Genomic DNA, 17,000 nt, shown 5'->3' on the forward strand with positions numbered 1-17,000 from the left:
GATAACTGGGGTGGAGATTGGCTCTGCAGTGTGATTTGTGGACACAATGAGCTTAGTGCAGGCAGAAGGTTTGTGCTATTTAACCTCTGCCTGCGAGGAAAACTTGCAGGCTTGGGGAAACTTGTGTTGCAGTGGCTGCAAGGCAGTGGGGCAGCGCATCTCCCCACAACAAAGATGTGAACACATCAGAGTACCTCAGCACTGCTCAAAGTGCCCAATGCCCATCAGCCCCAAGGGCAAGCCTGCAGCTGGAAGCTGTGCCACAGAGCTGGGAAATGTGTATTTATTTCTCTTCCTCCCACCACATAGTGTCTCCTCTCAGCTGTGGAACGTGACGCTGAATTTTCTGCCTAGAATATGCTGCTCTGTTTGAACAGGTTTTTCTATTCCCCAATCACTCACCATCTCTGCTGCACAAGATTTATTGACTTTTATTTATTTATTTAGACTCAGTCATTTTTCATTTGGGACAGAGCAATGTGCCGAGTGAAGACGGCCTGGGAAGCCCTCTGTGTGAGTCACGACCCTAAGCCTTTGAGCTGCCTTGTTTCCTTTGGTTTAATCTCGTGCCTGCAGTAAACACATCGGACAAAGCTCTGCTTGTTCAGGGACGGCCGGGGCTGGAGATCCGTGGGGCCGGATAACGGGGCTGGGGGTGGGAAGGAGAGTGGGGCAGCTCTGCACTGTGGCTCAGGCTCCTCTCCCACTTCTCCAGTATTCTCCATGCCCTGGTGCTCCTGAGTTCCGGCTCTCCTGGCACTGTGGGCACGTTGGCCTACTTGAGGCACGGCACAGTCACAAGCCATACCTGATGCTGCTCATTCGTAGTCCATATGGGAAACAGAAGGGATGGCTCCCTGAGCTACAGTAGCTCTCCCAGCATTTCCCTCCAGCTCTCAGCCATGCATTTTCTTCCACGCTTGAGTGCCATCAGCAGCCTGCTGCTGAGCAGGGCCGGTGAGGGGGCTGTCGGGCTGCAGGAGCCATCGATGTCCATTTCCTCAGGCAGCAGAGAGGGGCTGGGAATGGCCCCATTGCTCCCACTGTGCATGGCTGCTCTCATGGCTCTCTCAGCTCCCACAGCACTTGCCAGCCCCTTACACAAGCCTCCAGCCAGCACGCTCCACTCCCTTCTGTCAGAGCAGCTGCTGGTGGGGCTCTTCCAAAATGGTTGGCTGCTGGCAAGGAGCTCACGCCAGAGGAGCCTGCTCCAGATGTGCACAGCTGTGTGCATGCTGCTGCTGTGCCGGCCTCGCGCTGTGCCAGGCTGCCTATGGAGGAACACAGAGCAGGTCTGCTGGGCCGTTGTCACCTCCATGCATGTGGTGGAGTTGTGGGGACAGAGCTACTGCGTCCATCCCCCAGGTTTGCCCTACTTGGTGCTGACTACATCCAGGCAGTGGGGCTGCAGTATTTCCTTTGGCAGAGGAGCCTCCGACCCAATCTCACTCTTACGTCACTTTTGTTTGTCTAAGCTAAGATTTCCCTGACTCCTTCTCACTCCAGTGCTTCTGGTTTTGCCCTGGGTCTCGATTTGCAACTGTTTTTCCTCTGTCAGGCACCTGTGGGCACCCACTGCCCTCCTCTTACTTCCACTCAGCCCTGAAGCACTCAAAAGCCATAGGACTTTAGTGCACTGACCGGATCACTGACCCTGCAGGGATTATGCTGCAAAACATCTTTCAAGTCTAATGCTCCAAGTGAATGTTCCCATTGATTCCAGCACAAACTGAGATTGAACCTAAAGCAGCACACTTGATGGAGACCAGGAGAGTTACCACGAGGTGTCTGCTGCAGACAGCCCTTCCAGAAGGGAAGATGCTTTCACAGAGCATCCCCCAAGGGCTGGATTCTGCAAAGTGTATCATCTGGATGCACTCTATTGCCTCAGCAAATGCAGCACAAATCCCTCTGGATCTCTGCTATCGCTTCCCCAGGAGCTTCGCGGAGCACTGAGGTGTGCAATGCACAGCAGAGCTCTGTACAAGAGTGTAAGTGGTGCTGACTTTTTCTCTCCCTGCATCAAATTGCTCCCTGCCATGCGGCAAGCATCAAGGCCTGTGTCTCCTGCTGCCAGCTGTCTGCACAGAGCACAGCCAGCAGAGCCCTGCCCAGTGAGAACAGCTCCGGGTGCAGCGGGTGTGGGTGACCAAGGGAAGTCCCAGCAGCTTCCTGTGGCTTCTCCTCCACCACAGCTTTGATCTATTTTGAACAAGAAGCGCTGAAACGGAGGGAACTGAGTTGCTGGCTGGGTGATGGGAGGCCAAGGGCAGCTGGGGCAATTCCTTCAGCCAGTGCCAGTGACCAGACAGGACAGGAACCCATCCACTCCTGGACCCCTCCTGCATTCATCTCGCAACCCTCTAGCATCCACTCTCCATGCCTGATGCATCCCTTCTACAGCAGGAGGACAGCTGGAGAGAAGAGTCACCCCATTGCTCTACTTTGTCCCCTTGGCCATCTAGAGTGCTTTGCCCCAATGGCTTTTTTGGTTGAATCACATTAGAGAAGGATGCGTTTGTTTTTTCATCTCCGGTTGTTTTGTCCCTCAGGGCTCCGCCTGCAGCTCCTTTGTTTGTGAGCAGAAAACACTTCCCCAGCCCAAGCTTGGCTGAGAAATCCTGAAGCAGGTTGTAAATCTCAGCGGCCGGCCGATCGACACACACCTGCTGGCTGCTGCCGTGCAGCTGGGGAGAGGAGGAGAGGGGGAAACTTTTTTTCTTTTTAATGAAACTAGCATGATTCTCATTCAGATTTTCAAAAGAAATTGCATTATTGCAAACTAGTGGCAGCCATCAGCTGTGGCCTTCCCACCTCTTCAAAGACCGGCAGCCGGGGCCGTGTCCTCTATGGGCAACACCAAATCTGGATGGTGGGGAAAGGACTGGAAGCCCTTATGGAATGGGGGAGACCAGCAGGGGCTGCACATGGGGGTCCCCCCTGGGATGTGTGCAGGAGGAGCCCATGGGGCAAGGCTTCCTGCCTGGGTGGTGTGTCCGTGGGGGCTGCTGGGGACTAATGGGACCACAGCAAAGGAAAATGGAGCTCACAGCAGCTGTGGGAGAGGGCTTTGGGGTGGCTTGGGGTTGAGCGGTTGTTTGTGACCACCCTAAACAAAAGGAAAATCGGGCTTTTTTTTCTTTTCTTTTTTTTTTAATTGTGTGGGGATAAAACCCTGCTGCAGCAGTAGGAATAGGTTTCAGACAAAAGAATTTTATTTAATTGACATCTTTCTGCCACAGGAAAGGAAAAGAAATCTGTGCCGAATTGCAGACCCTAATAAAAGCCCCGTTCTTGGGAGTGATTCATTAACTTTACTAGGAGCGCGTTTAAAAAATAATTTAAGAAAGAAAAGAAAAAAGGGCCAAGATTTCCTGTGCCTGCCTGTAATATTAAACCTGCTTAAGCTACAAGGAGACGCCTGTGGATGTAATTGCACGTTTCCAAAAGCCTGCGTCCGCACAGCCGGCTCCAAACGGCCTCCGAAGCTCCAGCGGTTTCCCCAGCTGCAGAAGGGGCAGGAAAAGGGGGAAGAATCTGATGGACAGGCAGTTCTGTCCCTTTTTATTTTCCCAGTTTATGTAGGACACAAAGCCATTCCTTCGCCCGCCGCCCTCTTTCCTGGATGAGGATTAAAACAAGAAATGGCCACAGCCCATCTGCTCGGCGGTCTCGGCACACAGGCTGCTTGCTGCAGCAGCTGAAGTTCTTCCCCTCAAGCGCTGCCACCCGGGGCTGCTGTGGTTTGCTGGACATCCCCAGCCTGGGTTAATGAGAGCAGAGCAATTAGGAGGCTCTGATGGCTGTGGATGTGGGTCTCCGGTTGGGTCCCAGCTCCCCATTGGAGCTGAGTGATCCCCTTCTGGTGGGGGAGGAACATTTCAACAAAACTTGCCTCTTTTTTTCTTTTTTTTTTTTTTTTGGAAAATGCTGATGCATGGAAATCAAAACCTTTTGTGGAAACACAGTGTTTCAAATGAAAATTTAGTTAGCAGGATTTCCTCGAGTCCGAGATGGAATTTCTCATCGAAACGAGGGAGAAAGGCTCCAAATCCCTCTCTTCCCTATTCCCAGCCTCTCCTGAGCTGCCACCACGTCTGTCCCCACCTTGTCCTGGTGCTCAGAGATGGGGACAAGCCCGGGCTGTTCTGGGCTCCCTCCATGCTGTGTTTATACTGCCCAGCTTCCACCTGGCTGAGCAATAGAACTCAGCCAAATCACCAGAAGGGAAAAAGAAGCTGTCGACAACCCATAGTCAGCAATGAGAGAGCTAAATAGAGCTCTTCCCATGGGTGGTGGGATAGAAAGCAAGAAGTGAGCAGGTGTGGTGCTGCGTCACTTCAGTGCTCACAGCCGAAAGATGAGAGGCAAACCAACCATTTGGTTCTCCCTTTGCCCTGGCTGCCATCTCATCCCGTCACATCTCCCTGCTAAGCCCCACAGCAGTCTGTGCTGTGCCATCACCCCATGCGTCCCCACCTGCTCCTGTCCCCCCCACAGGCACTGCTGGCCCTGGGACCCCTCTATGGGAGCACTCCGGTCCCATCCCATTAGGGGCAGATTCCCACAGAACCAAAGTGTGTATCTGCAAGCAAAGCTGCTTCTGGGAAGATGCTGAGCATCTGTTCCATGTCATGGAAGAGCAAGAACTTCTCAAGAGGATAAAATAAATATAATTGGAAATGGAGTTGTTTTCTTTTTTTAATAGCAGTACATGGTGTTTTCCTGTACCCTTGCTCTCAGCCACGGCTGTGCCATGTGGGCTGGATTGTTTCCTCATCTTCTGCCCGAGGCAGACACCAAACATGGGAAATTTCAGCCCGATTGATTTGAGTCTGGCAAAGCGCTGCTCGAGTGAGTGCAGAGCCTCCTGATGGGAAGTGTCAGGAAAACTTCATCATAATCGGTGGTACCACAGAAAAGATTGTGCTCTAAACCCTGGAAAGTTGGCACGACAGCACAGCGTGTTCCCCCCCCTTCCCCGCTTCACATTTCTGTGTTGCAGAATTTGTGCTTTTTGTCACATTGTTCCACTTTTTCTCTTTTTGCTTTTTTTCTTTTTTCTGTTTGGGTTTCTGGCTCTTACGGCTGCTTGGCTGGAGAGAGGCATGCCAAGGCTTAGATGACAAATCGTCCTGCAGCATCTGCTAGCAACTGATAAGACAGAGCATGATAAAGCCCCTTGTGCTGCTCCTGCTGGACAGGGGGAAGACACCATTGGTTGGGGAGGGGGACCTTCCCAGCCCTTCCCACCCTTGGAATCCAGAAGCCTCATATTGAGGAGCCAAGGCTGGGCTCCAGCCAAGTGCCCCAAATTGGAAAATCAGGCCCAGGGCCTGGGAGTCTTGTTCAGCCTCTGCCTTTGAGTGTGGTGTTTTCTTTCCAGGCTGTTGACTATTTCACAAGGTTAAACACATATGTAAAGCAAACCACAATCCCAACCAGTCATTCTGCCTTGAATAAGTATCTGCAGTTTTTTGGAAGAGATAACAATGCTGTCTTTGTTTCCTCCTTGCTTTCCTCCCTCCCTACCTCTCCTTTTTCGTTCCCTCTCTCCAAACATGTTAGCCATGCTAGCAACAGCATTTCATCCCACAAACAATCAGGGAAGTGGAACTGAACACATGGGTAGGGTGGCAGGAAGGCAGAAGCCAGTTTCAACTGAAAGGAGGGAGCCGCGTGCTGAGCCCAAGGTGCCACCATCCCCATTGCTGAAGTGTGGTGCACAGGGATGGGGTGAGAGCGGCTGTGCTGTGGGGCTTTGTGGCGTGGAAGCAGATGGTGGTGGTACTCACGTGCATTAGTGGATTGAATGGACTTTCAGGGAGTGGAAGTGTAATGTGAGGAGGATAAGGAAATGTGCCACGTTGTTTTGAGGGCTCCCTCTCACCCCATGGCACAAATCACCAGGTTGGGCCAACCCAGCACTGAGCCTCCCCAGTGCCAGTGGTCACAGGGCTGCATCTCTGCTTAGCTCTATTATATAGAGCTGTTATATGGAGTTGGAGAGATGACTCAGTTCTGCCAGCTGCCAGAGCCATAGAGACACTGTAGGGATGTAGAGGTGAATATGGAAGACTGGATCCTGTACCTAGAGGCATACATAGAATCAGAGCATCAGAGTACAACTTTGGGTTGGAAGGGACCTCAAAGCCCAGCCAGTTCCAGGTGCAGTGGGCCCCCACTAGAGCAGGCACTGGGTGCATTTTGGTCTATGCACGGAGCAAAAGGAAGACCAAACCCCAAACCCCAGTAGAAGTATCCCAGACAGAAGATGTGTTTTCACGAGAATTTAAGCGACAACTTCAGCAATCCAAGAGCTGTGACTTTGTTCTGAGATCAGTCCATCCGTTCCTGAAAGCAGCACCAATATTTCAACGTGACTCGTTGAAAGTGATTTATATGTGGTGCTCCTTCCTCTGGAGATGGGGCTGAAGCATCGGGCATCACTGCCAGCATGCTGCATGGAGCTTGGCCCCAAGGCCCTACATTGCTGTGTGCACGCTGCCCATGCCCGTAAATCCTGCTTGCCTGCCCTGCCCCCCCTCCACCCCTCTTATCTGAGGCCCAGATTCCTCCAGTATCAGCATCGGCCCAAAGGGAGAGGCCTGGCTACAGGCCTGGGAGATGAAGTGTTGACAAGGAACATCCAGAGGGGCGTGGGGGACCTCAACACCCTTTGGCAGAGTGCGAACAAAATGGAGCCAAGGATTTCCCAACAAGCTGCCTGCCACGAGCCATGGCCACTGGGGGCAGGACCAGAGCACAGGGGGCAAGCAGATGCCATGGACCCGTGGTTGGCCCTGACCTCCCTGCTGGGACCCTCTGCAGGGACCTTCCTCTGCCTGCCCGGCTGTGAGCGCCCCATGGATGGCTGCACATCAGCTTTGCTCTGTCAGGAGCTGACTGTCTGTTAAAGCACTGCACGAGGAGCTTTCTGCTGGAAAAAGTCAGAATGAGTCACATTGCAGCTGTTTTCTCCATGCGCTCTCCATTTGACGTGACAGAAAAGTGGTTAATTCTTTTTGGTGTTTCACATGTTTGTTTGGTTGGTGCTCATTAGCAGGCTCTGATGGCGCTGACATCAGTTGCCCGCAGCTAGACTGAACGATTTTCTCTTATTAAAACAAACTTTTGGTACACGTTGAAAGAATTTCATCAGAATTCTTATTTTGCAGAGAATTTTAGCTTTGTGTGGAAATCCAGAATAAATTTCAGTGCTGTTTGTAGTCTGAAAGCCAGTATGTGCCCAGCCCTGGTGTATCTGTTCCTTTATAGAACAACATTCCCATGGCATTGTCCAGCAGTGTTGTGGCCAGATCTAATGCAGAGATGCATTAATTAGCTACAGCATAAACCCCAGTGACCCAAATTTGTGTGGCAAATAAATGCACAGCTTAAATGTGGATGGATCTGCCACATAGTTTCAATGCAATAGAACATTTGGAGTGGGATCACCCTGGTTTTATTTCTGCTGTAGATGTAATACACCTCCAGCTCTGGGGAGCCCCTGTGGGACGTGTAACAGGTTGGGCTCACAGGGCAGGGTATCACAAACAATTTCTTCTCCAAAAGAGCACCTGGAGGCGTCCCATAGCAATGGGGATGTGCCACAGAGGGATGTGCTGATGGGCATGGCGCTGTGGGTGGGGTGGGCATCTGTGAGGGCTTTTCCAACCCGAATGATTCTATGGTTCTGTGGCTCTATGACATGGGGTGGCTGTGGTGCTGCTGGTGGGAGCGGCCCCTGCGGCAGGGATGGTCACAGGCAGACTGGCACAGGTGGGCTAGGTCCATAGGGCTGTGCTGCACAGGGATGGGGCGTTAATCCCACGGCTGAAGGTGTGCCTGATGCTTTATTTGTTAGAAAAGAACATATTTCCACTTCTTGCTTCTCTGAAGAAAAAAAGAAAAAGAAAAAAAAAGAAAGAAAAAAGAGTGAGCAAAAAGCCTCTTAGTCTCATTAAAGGCAAATGTTCCCACTTAGGAAAAACAGAGGGTTTTTCACCCAGCACTTACAGGAAGCAGCAGCCAGCCGCAGTGCCTGCATGGCCCCCCGGCCCTGCTCTGCCTCCCAGTGCGCCCCCCCAGCACCCCCAGCTCTGGGACAGGGGCAGGAATGAAGGCAGCTCCGGAGCGCTGGTTAGAACCTACCTCTCCAAGGCATAAAAATAAGCATTGTTTTAAAAAGCAAACAAGCAAACACATGTTCAGCCTGGTTAAATGCAAGCTCCCCACGTTGTTATTTATTGTTTCTGCTAAAGCAACGTTCAGGGGCATCTTTGAGATTGAAAGGGTTCCCTGTGTTGAGCTTTGTAGCAGCGCAGAGCAAGAGACAGCTTTTGCTGGAGATCAGACACAGCAAATAAGAGTAACGAGAAAGAATGAAGGGTGGGAAGACAAAGGAAGCAGCAACAGGGCGGTGTGTTTGCTCACGCCAGCTATGTACACATCAAGAGGGGCTTGAACGTCTGCTGGTTTAGCAGCTTTGAAACTTCCCTGTAAATCCGGCTTTGAGCAAGAATAAAATGGAAATAAATAAAAGCGTTTCAATTAAAACAGCTTTACCACTCCCCTCCTTAGTGTTTCTATCCAAGAGCTCTCTGCAGGCAGGAATATTTCTGCTGCCTGCCTCGTACCCGCATACTAATGCAGCCATGCTGTGAAACCAAGAAGTGACACCACCTCCAATTTCACTCTGAAGTGTGATGATGGTCAGAAGCGATTTTGCAAGAGGGGAAAGAAGCACTGCTGGCTACAAAAGCTCCCTGCAGTGCTGCTGGGTGCTGGTGTGTCCTGATCACAGCCTGCAGTGGCATTGCTCTGCTCGGCCCATGCTCGGGTCCATGTCTGACCATGGAGCAGTTCAGTTGCTCCCCCTCTCATCCCATTGTATGAAAAACAAACAAACAAACCCAGAATCATTGTGGTCGTTTTATTTCCTTGCTTCTGCCTCATGGCTGGTGAATGCTTTCCAGAGCACAGCGGAAGAGATTCCTTTCTGGGACTGTCCCTGGTGCAGAGAGGGTGCTGAGCCAGCATATGGCCCATGGGGATCTGCCTATGTGCTCCTATTGAAGTCTGCCCCCGATGCAGGCCTTTCCTTCCTATCAGTGACCCAGCAGCCCATGAATGCCCTTTTGGCCCCTCCTCGCATGCAAGCAGAGCTATGCACTACGTCAGCCTTTCTCCAGCACTTATCCTCACCTTTCGGGCACAGTTTCTGACTCAGAGCCCATTCTGGGGCTGCGTTTCCCTCCATAGCTCCCAGGTGTGACCTTGCTTCTCCACCCGCATCCAGGCTGTTATCTCCTCATGACTTGGTTCTTGACACATCCTTTTTTCAAGCCGTAACAAATGTGAGGGCAGCCTGCTAATATCCATCCAGAAGGCTGTTACTGAGATAATTCTTCTGGCCCCTCGCTGGGACTGCAGCCAACCATAGCTTTCCTCTTCCTCACTGAGTGCACCTTTTCACTCCCATCCCCAAAGGTGTTTGTCTTCATCTATCAGACCCTCCGAGCGCTAGCTTCTCCCATCACTCTCTCAGTCAGAACTGCAGGGTCAGCTCTGCCTCTTCCAACCTGTGATAACCGGCTTTTATCATGCACTACCTGCAGTTTCAAACAGATCTGCGTTTCTTCATCTTTCCTTGGATGGGGAACGCTCCTGGAGATATCTGATGGTGCTCCCCCAGCTCCCTCACTAACAGCCACTCAGCAGCGCCGTGTGGGTGTGGATCTGCCTGGATGCTGTAGCTATGGGATCAGAGCTGGACCCTCTCTGGCCCCCTCCAGGTTCCCTCCAGGTCCTCTCCTGGTCCCCTCCTTCTTCCTGCCTTGTGCTCACACTGAAGGAATCCAAGGACGTTGGCCTTTTGCTTTGGGCATCCCCTGGGACAGAGCTCCCTCAGTATATGTGATGGAGATGTGTGTTGTGATCACACAGATAATACTGATAATAATTAATACAACACTCTGGGAAACAGCGGGGAAATTACAGTGCTTGGTAGTGAGGGTTTGGTTTGGAGAATGTCCTCTCAGACAGCAGAACAGGCACTCAGATGTAGCCTGTGTTGCACAGCAAGGCTGTGAAGCAGTAACATTTCCAGTGCTATCTGTGTGGTGAATGTGGCCACGTCATCCAGCTCAGCATTGCTGCAGGACAGCTTTGCACCTCTTGGTGCTGTGTGGCTGTGGACGCCCGCAGCAGAACTCCATGCCTGTGCAGAAGGATAGTGACACATGTGAGGCTGTGGGCTTTGAGGCAGAGCACAGAGCCTTCCCATGCCCAGTGCCCTGACAGCCATAAGCGCTGAGCAGTGACTTCTTCTAGACTGCCTTTTTATCAAGGGAATTGTGTGCACTCTCACATCTTGAGGATGCTCCTCCAGGAAGGGCAATATGGAAAAAATGTCCTTCTCTTTACCAGGATCTGGCTCCAAGACAGTCCATAGAGCAGCTGTTTCTAAAAGCAGTGACCTGAGCACACCGACCTCCAGGTCTCACAGCACACACAGGGAGGCAGGAGCTCAGTTCTGCCCTGCGCTGCCATCCTGGGGCTGCACCCAGCAGAGCCCTGGATCCCATGGGGTCCTGGCAGAGGACAGTGGGTTCCAGACTGCATCAGGCCCTTCCATGCACAGCAGAGCCCAGCGCAGCACACCCTTCCTCAGGGCATATCCCATGCAGTGTTTCAATGGATACAGGCATCCTTTGGATACTCTACTGCTGCTCTCTGACTTCTGAAGCTTTCATACACTGAAGCTTTCCTGATCCCAGATTATCTCACTCAGTGATCTGCCTCTCTCACCGTGAGCTGGGATCCTGTGTACTCAAGGAAGGACTGCTGCCTGTCCTTGTCAGACAAGGGAAGCCCCACCTAAACAGGATTAGAGAGAGCTCTGAAACACTGGCAATAGGAAGCCTGATGGAAAGCAGAGTTGTAAAAACTCAACACACACCGATGCGTACGCAGAGCATCCTCACACAGTGGTCTTCAGGATGGAGAATGGCTGATGTAAATGGGAAAGCCGTGGGAATTAGCACAAGGAACCCAAGGGCACAGCCTGCTGCTCTCCCGCAGAGCACAGCACTGTATTCCCTGAGCCACCCATTGATTTCCCCAGGAGTAAGTCACTGCTAAGTATGAATAATTGGTCTGGCATGCAGCCTTCGGGGCACGGGTGATGGATGGACTTTAACTTTCACAAGTGAGACGAGACCCAGACTGGCTGAAATGAGAAAGGTGCCGACTTTCCTCCCTCACCTGCAATTGAAATGGAAATGAAACCGTTTTCGAGATAATGCAGCCAGCTTCATTCTCATTTCTACTACACACTCTGTCTGCACAGTGCATGCACCCTGCACACATTTCAGGCATCTGCCTCATAGGAAACGTTCCCAATTATCTGCTCTCTCTGCCTGCCCCATTCCTCACAATATGACTCGCTCAGACCGTTACAGGAGCTGCTCCAGAGGAAGTCAGAGCATTTTCAGAGGGATGCTTTTTCCTCAAAACCTACTGTAGGACTGGGCTGAGCTCCCGGGGCTTTAGATCCACCTAACATCATCATGAAACCCTCCAGCGTGCACTGAATCAGAAAGGTCTGCAAAGCATCTACCCCACCCCACACCCCATCCGAAGGCACTTCTTCATCTCCCTGGAGGAAACGACACTGAGGAAGAAAGGATGAAAACCAAGAGATCAAAAACCAGGGGAGAGGCTGGGAAGCACTTGGATCTCAGCGGTGTTCATTGACTGACACCCATAGGAGCACACCAGGTGCCTCAGCCAGAGCATCATGGCTTTGGAATAGTGCAACCGAGTCGTTGGATGCCTTATAGCATGCTGGAACTTACTGAACGATGAAGCTGAGTGAGACACTTTGGCTTCATTGAAGCAAAATATTTAGAGAAGGCTTTTCAGGGTTTATGCTTGGAGTTTGGAATTCTTATTTCACTGGAAATTTGGAGCTGCTAACATTGTTGTTCAAATATGGGATGAAAGAAAGCTCTGCAACAGTGATATTTTTGGCAGAATGGGAATTCTGTGTTGCAGCCAGCCCTAATAGTCGTGTCTTATTTTCCTCCAAACAGAAGATAGATGAGAAACCTTTTAGCTTTCCCTAGGAAAGCTAGAACAAATTGTCTAGCCTATGTTTTCAGAGCTTAATTAGTGGAAAGACGATTCAGTTGACTTCCAAAACCTTTCAGCACCTGAAGGGAACGCCTCCTGTCTGATGGTGGGGAGGAGGCAGCTCCAAGGGACACTCAGCTCCCAGGTGGCTGCAGGGCACCCTGGGCACGTTGGCATTCTGCACACTGGTTGCTGTCTCTGGAAGCGTGGTCCATCAGGAGCTAGTTTAGATGGATCATAAGGCACATCTGATCAAGGATAATGTTACTGGTAGCAGTATCTCCATTAGATTCAGCCCTTGAGTATGCTTGAGTTTTTTATTTTTATTATTTTTGGCAGAATTTGCTCATTGTCAAATTTCCCTTCCCACACCTCTTCTGCACTGGTTTCTTGTAGCAGCCTGGACCCAATACTTTGAGCTGTGTAACTGAAACAATGGGAAGAGTTACAGTGAGTTGCAAACCCAGCAGGAGAGATGGGCACAGAGGGCAGTTGTGGCACAGGAGCCATCATCCAGCAGCTTCCAGCTGTGCCACAGCCTCTGGGGGTGGAGGTGGGTGGAGAAAGCTGAGCATCATCCTCTGTACCACACAGGGTATCAGAAAGAAGGGCATTTCTCCCCCCCCCCCCCCAAAGCTGTGATGCTCTGTGACTGCAGCACAACATGGGAACTCAGGTGGGAGGAGGGAAGTGGAGTCGGGAGCTGCAGGGATGGGTTCCAGGTGTGGCAGGGGTAGTTTTCCTTCTCTCCCAAGGAAACATTTGTCCCAAGGGGCTCATGCACGTCCTCATTTTTGAAAGTTCTACAGTGACGTACATCTCCATAAATAACAACGACCTGAGCTCAGCTCCTTCGTCTTAGCGGCTGCTGAATCAATACCCCAGTCTCCAGTTAATGAAGGCAGGAGCTGAATTAAAGGCAGACCCCATGAGACCAGGAGGAAGGGGGTGTTGGGAGCAGCCTGCCTCAGCCAGCAGTTGCACTCCAGCAGCAATAACAGAGACCAATGTCTTTGTGGGTCTCCACAGGTGACTGATGTCACCCATCAGCACCACTGGGGACAGGCACAGCCAGCAGATGCAAATCAGAGCAGTGAGGGCCCCCCTGTTCCTGTGTGGTAATAATGACAAAGAATCTCCAACTAAATCATGAACGATGCTGTCTGCATGTGGTCTGAAGAGCTTTGTCCCTACAGGTCCCTGCTGGATGGGCTGGCAGAATGAATAATGAAGTAGGTGGCTATAATCAAAGCAAAGAGGAACATCCTGCATCTAGATCAAGACTAAAAGGCAGTGGGAGGGTGACAAAGAGAGATGGCATGTGACAGACAGACCTCCTTCCTTTCTCTAATGAGCTTTCATAATTAGCTTGAGGTGATTTCACAGAATTCTCTGTCACAGCTCCTTTGCCCTTCTGGAAAGCTGCAGGACAACAGCAGCATTGGGGACAGTTGTACCTGAGGCTGTGACCTGGAGCCAGGCGGGTGCTTCGGGCTCAACATGGGTTTGTCTGAGAGCCACATGTACTGCCAGCAGAGGTAAATAAAGCGTGCAGGAGAAAATTCTTCATGACGTGGGAAGAGAAGAATGCGTAAAGTTATTCTGTTCTTTGATGAAGGCAAGGCTAAGCCAGCAGTTAGAATCAAGAACATCATTTCTCTAATCCACATGGCTAATAAACGTGGATAGCTTTTCTGAAACCACTTGACAAAATACAATTACAGCCTGTTGCAGAGCTGCCTGCAAGAGAAACCACTTTGGGTGCCAGCTGCTTTCACCAAAAGAGCCCAAGGCCGCGTGGAGCTGCTGTGATGGGGACTTGAGGAGGCTGTCTCCCTCATATCCTGCTAGCCAGGGGCTGACCCAGGTCAGATGGGCGCCTCATCCCATGCTGGGGTTTGGTTTGCTCTGTAATCCTCAGAGAGCAACAGGGCTGGGCAAGGCTCTGTGCACTGGGGTGCACAGAGGCGAGCTGCAAAGGCAGAGCTCACTTTGGGCTTTTATTTCAGAGTAAACAAGCAGTTTTGAGCTTAAAAACATGCTTTCACTTGCTCCTTCATTCTGGTCTGTTTCAGGGTCTAAGCACAATGCTACAGCACACTGCCCCGGGGGGTTTGCTCCTGTTGCAGTTTCAGCCTGGGTTAGAGGTACAGCGTTGGTGGTGACCATCACTACTTGAAGCAATTCCCCACTTCCTTTTTGTGTCCTGTTTAAGGCATAGTGGAGAAGTTGACTCCCAGGGCTCTGAGCTCAACCATGCCTTAAAAATGAAGGAATCAGGCCAGCAAATATCACCCATTCCCTTTGGCAAAAGTAGGTCACAAGGCATGGACCATTGCACAGGAGGAGGAGCGCTCAAACCGCAGGAGCCCCTGGGCTCTGCTGCCTGCTTGTTGCTGCTCCGTGGGGAGGAAGCTGGGAAAGCAGCAGGTAGCCCAGTCCTTTTCCACCCTTTGGAATAAACATAAACTGAGCCCATGTTGTGCATCAAAGCTGTGTGGTTCAGGAATTTGAGTTTAAGATGCCTGCCCTCCCTGGTGTTAATGGGTAGCAGGCTGCCCAGAGAGATCTCACATCACATCTGGTGCAATGGGACAGAGCAGCTCTGCAGGAGCCCAGGGGGCACCAGAGCACACTGCTGCCCCAGGGAGCTCAGGTGTGTGCTCCGAACCCATCTCACCCCATTTCTCTGCTTAGACCTGAATACTAGCAGCTTCCAGAGCACATCACCCGTGACTTGGGTCCTCCTATGTGATAATGCATCCTGCAGTGCTCTCATAAGGGAAGTTCCCTCTGAAAGGGACAAAGGTGCCCTTAAAGGAGCTGGGGAGAGGAGCATGAGCAGGGCCATGGGGATGGCCAGCTGTCAGCTATTCCTGCCAAGGGATATTCACACATCTGCTACTCACTGCAGCTTTCTTTCCCCCTTTGGCTTTAAAAATGACACTTTTAGAGATATCCAAGGAGATCAGCCATGCTTTCTTCTGGAAAAGAAAAAGAATTAAAAAACACTGGGGGAACCAACAGGGTGCAGGGACACGACTCCCATCACCAGAGAAGGTCTCACCAGGTGTGCAGGGGGTGAGCATTCACACACAGCTCTCCCCTTTCCAAGCCCACCTCACTCTATCCTTACCCCAACCTCAGGAGAGTTCATGCTGAAGTTACAGCAGCTGAATCATCCTTGATGCAATCTGCTGGGAAGTACAGCAGAGATGAATCCATAGCGATGAGCGCTCTGATTCTTGCTCAAAGAAAAAGACAGCATTCTTGCCCTTCCACACATGAAGGATGGTCTTGTCTCCAGATGGAGCTCACAAAGCCCCAGTGAACCGAAGGAACGTCCACTGGTAGCCTTGTAGGCCAAACAGTTATTTTGTTAGAGGAAACACTTAAAACTAAAACTTTGCAGAATTTCCCCTGAGGTTACAGTGTTTGTTTAGGCTTCCTCAACCAAAGAATCTCAATCAGCAGAGCTGCGAGCCTCCCACACACATTCATTCCTCACACATCCCAGGCACAGGCCATCCTCAAAGTTTATACAGCAAACAACAACAGAAGAAGAGCTGCTCCCCCCATATATCACAGCCCGGAGGCTGAGTGGGGGCGAGGGAGAGGAGCGGGATCTGAGCTGAATGGGGGGAACAGGGAGAGAGCACAGAGCCCTGCTGCTGCTGCTGCCCTGGTGGGAGAGGGACTGGTGAAACAAAACATTAACTCCAATCTCATACTTTTCTACCTAAAAGTAACACATTATCAGGGCACAGAGGCTGCAGCAAGCCCCAGCTTATCACACCAGAGGGAAAGCTGAGGATGGGCATCTGAGAGTGACAGAGGCCAACTTTGAACCATGCCTGGTGATTGCTGTGTTAGAGTTGGTGCTACAGCTGAAAAGATTATCTTGATGAAAACGGGAAAAGAAACAAACAAGGAAGGAATGCTCACCTGCATCCAAAGATCTTAGCTCACACGAAAGACTCCACAGAGGAGGCACCTCCAGAAGGAGATCCTGCCCCAGCAACAGTCAGCCCTTAAATGGGGTTCAGAAGGGGTGCAGCCAGGCTCCATCCCTTTTGGTCACACCACTGAATTGCCTTCACCTGTGCTCCCAGGGCTGACCAGTCCTTTCCTCAGGTGATCAATCAGTGGTTCAGGCCATGACTCAACAGTTCCCATACAGCCTGTAAGCTATAAAGGGCTTTTTGGAGACAGAGGGATCTGAGGGTGACATTTGGACCTCAGGATTGGTCTGGAGAAAGTGGTATTGATTTCGAATCGAGTTGTGGCTGTGCCAATGCAATTTGCACTTGTATAACCTTAATGATAATCCAAAGTTAATTTCAGGTTCCCTCTCAGCACTGCTGGAACTGCTCCCTCCATCAGGCAGTGGTGCACTGACAGTGCTGCAGAACAGACCCAGAATTTCCCAGAGGTGTTTGCACCCCCAGGGCACTGCCTGCCCCAGCTGCAGGCTCCCAGCTGGGCTTGGGATGCTGCTCCTTGCTCTGCTCCTCACTGCTGGTAAAGGCTGCAGGCAAGTCAGGGCTAGGAGAGCAATCAATTGTTCATTAATGGAGTTACGGTAAAGATGTTATCCAAAACCACCGTGGCTGCCTAATTATTCATAACATCCCTCTGGAGATTCTCCTTTTGGCAAACTGTGAATCTGCTGCTTTGTTGTCATAATAATAGCAGTTGCAGGGCTTTAAATGAGAGGGTACAAATTACTGCGCAGCCACTGACAATATGGCAACTACTGAGTATTGGATTACATGGCAATTTCCATGAAATATCCAGGTTATTACGTAGTAAGTGCCATGTCATTACCGGCTAAATGAATGATTATCACCCCTGCTTGACAA

At 51.1% G+C, this 17,000-nt stretch overlaps 1 long non-coding RNA gene across 1 annotated transcript; it reads right to left on the reverse strand.

The window, feature by feature from the left end:
* Window positions 1–14,726: 14,726 nt before the first annotated feature.
* LOC122188222 lies at window positions 14,727–16,126 on the reverse strand. The gene is made up of 3 exons (XR_006181525.1): window positions 16,084–16,126; window positions 15,275–15,332; window positions 14,727–15,122 (listed from the first exon to the last, which is right to left on the reverse strand). It is a non-coding gene; the product is annotated as an uncharacterized LOC122188222 (long non-coding RNA).
* Between the last annotated feature and the right edge of the window lie 874 nt (window positions 16,127–17,000).

This window comes from Lagopus leucura, unplaced genomic scaffold (assembly GCF_019238085.1).
Source record: "Lagopus leucura isolate 7727_CA_CO unplaced genomic scaffold, USGS_WTPT01 Super-Scaffold_100057, whole genome shotgun sequence".
Classification (NCBI taxonomy): domain Eukaryota; kingdom Metazoa; phylum Chordata; class Aves; order Galliformes; family Phasianidae; genus Lagopus; species Lagopus leucura.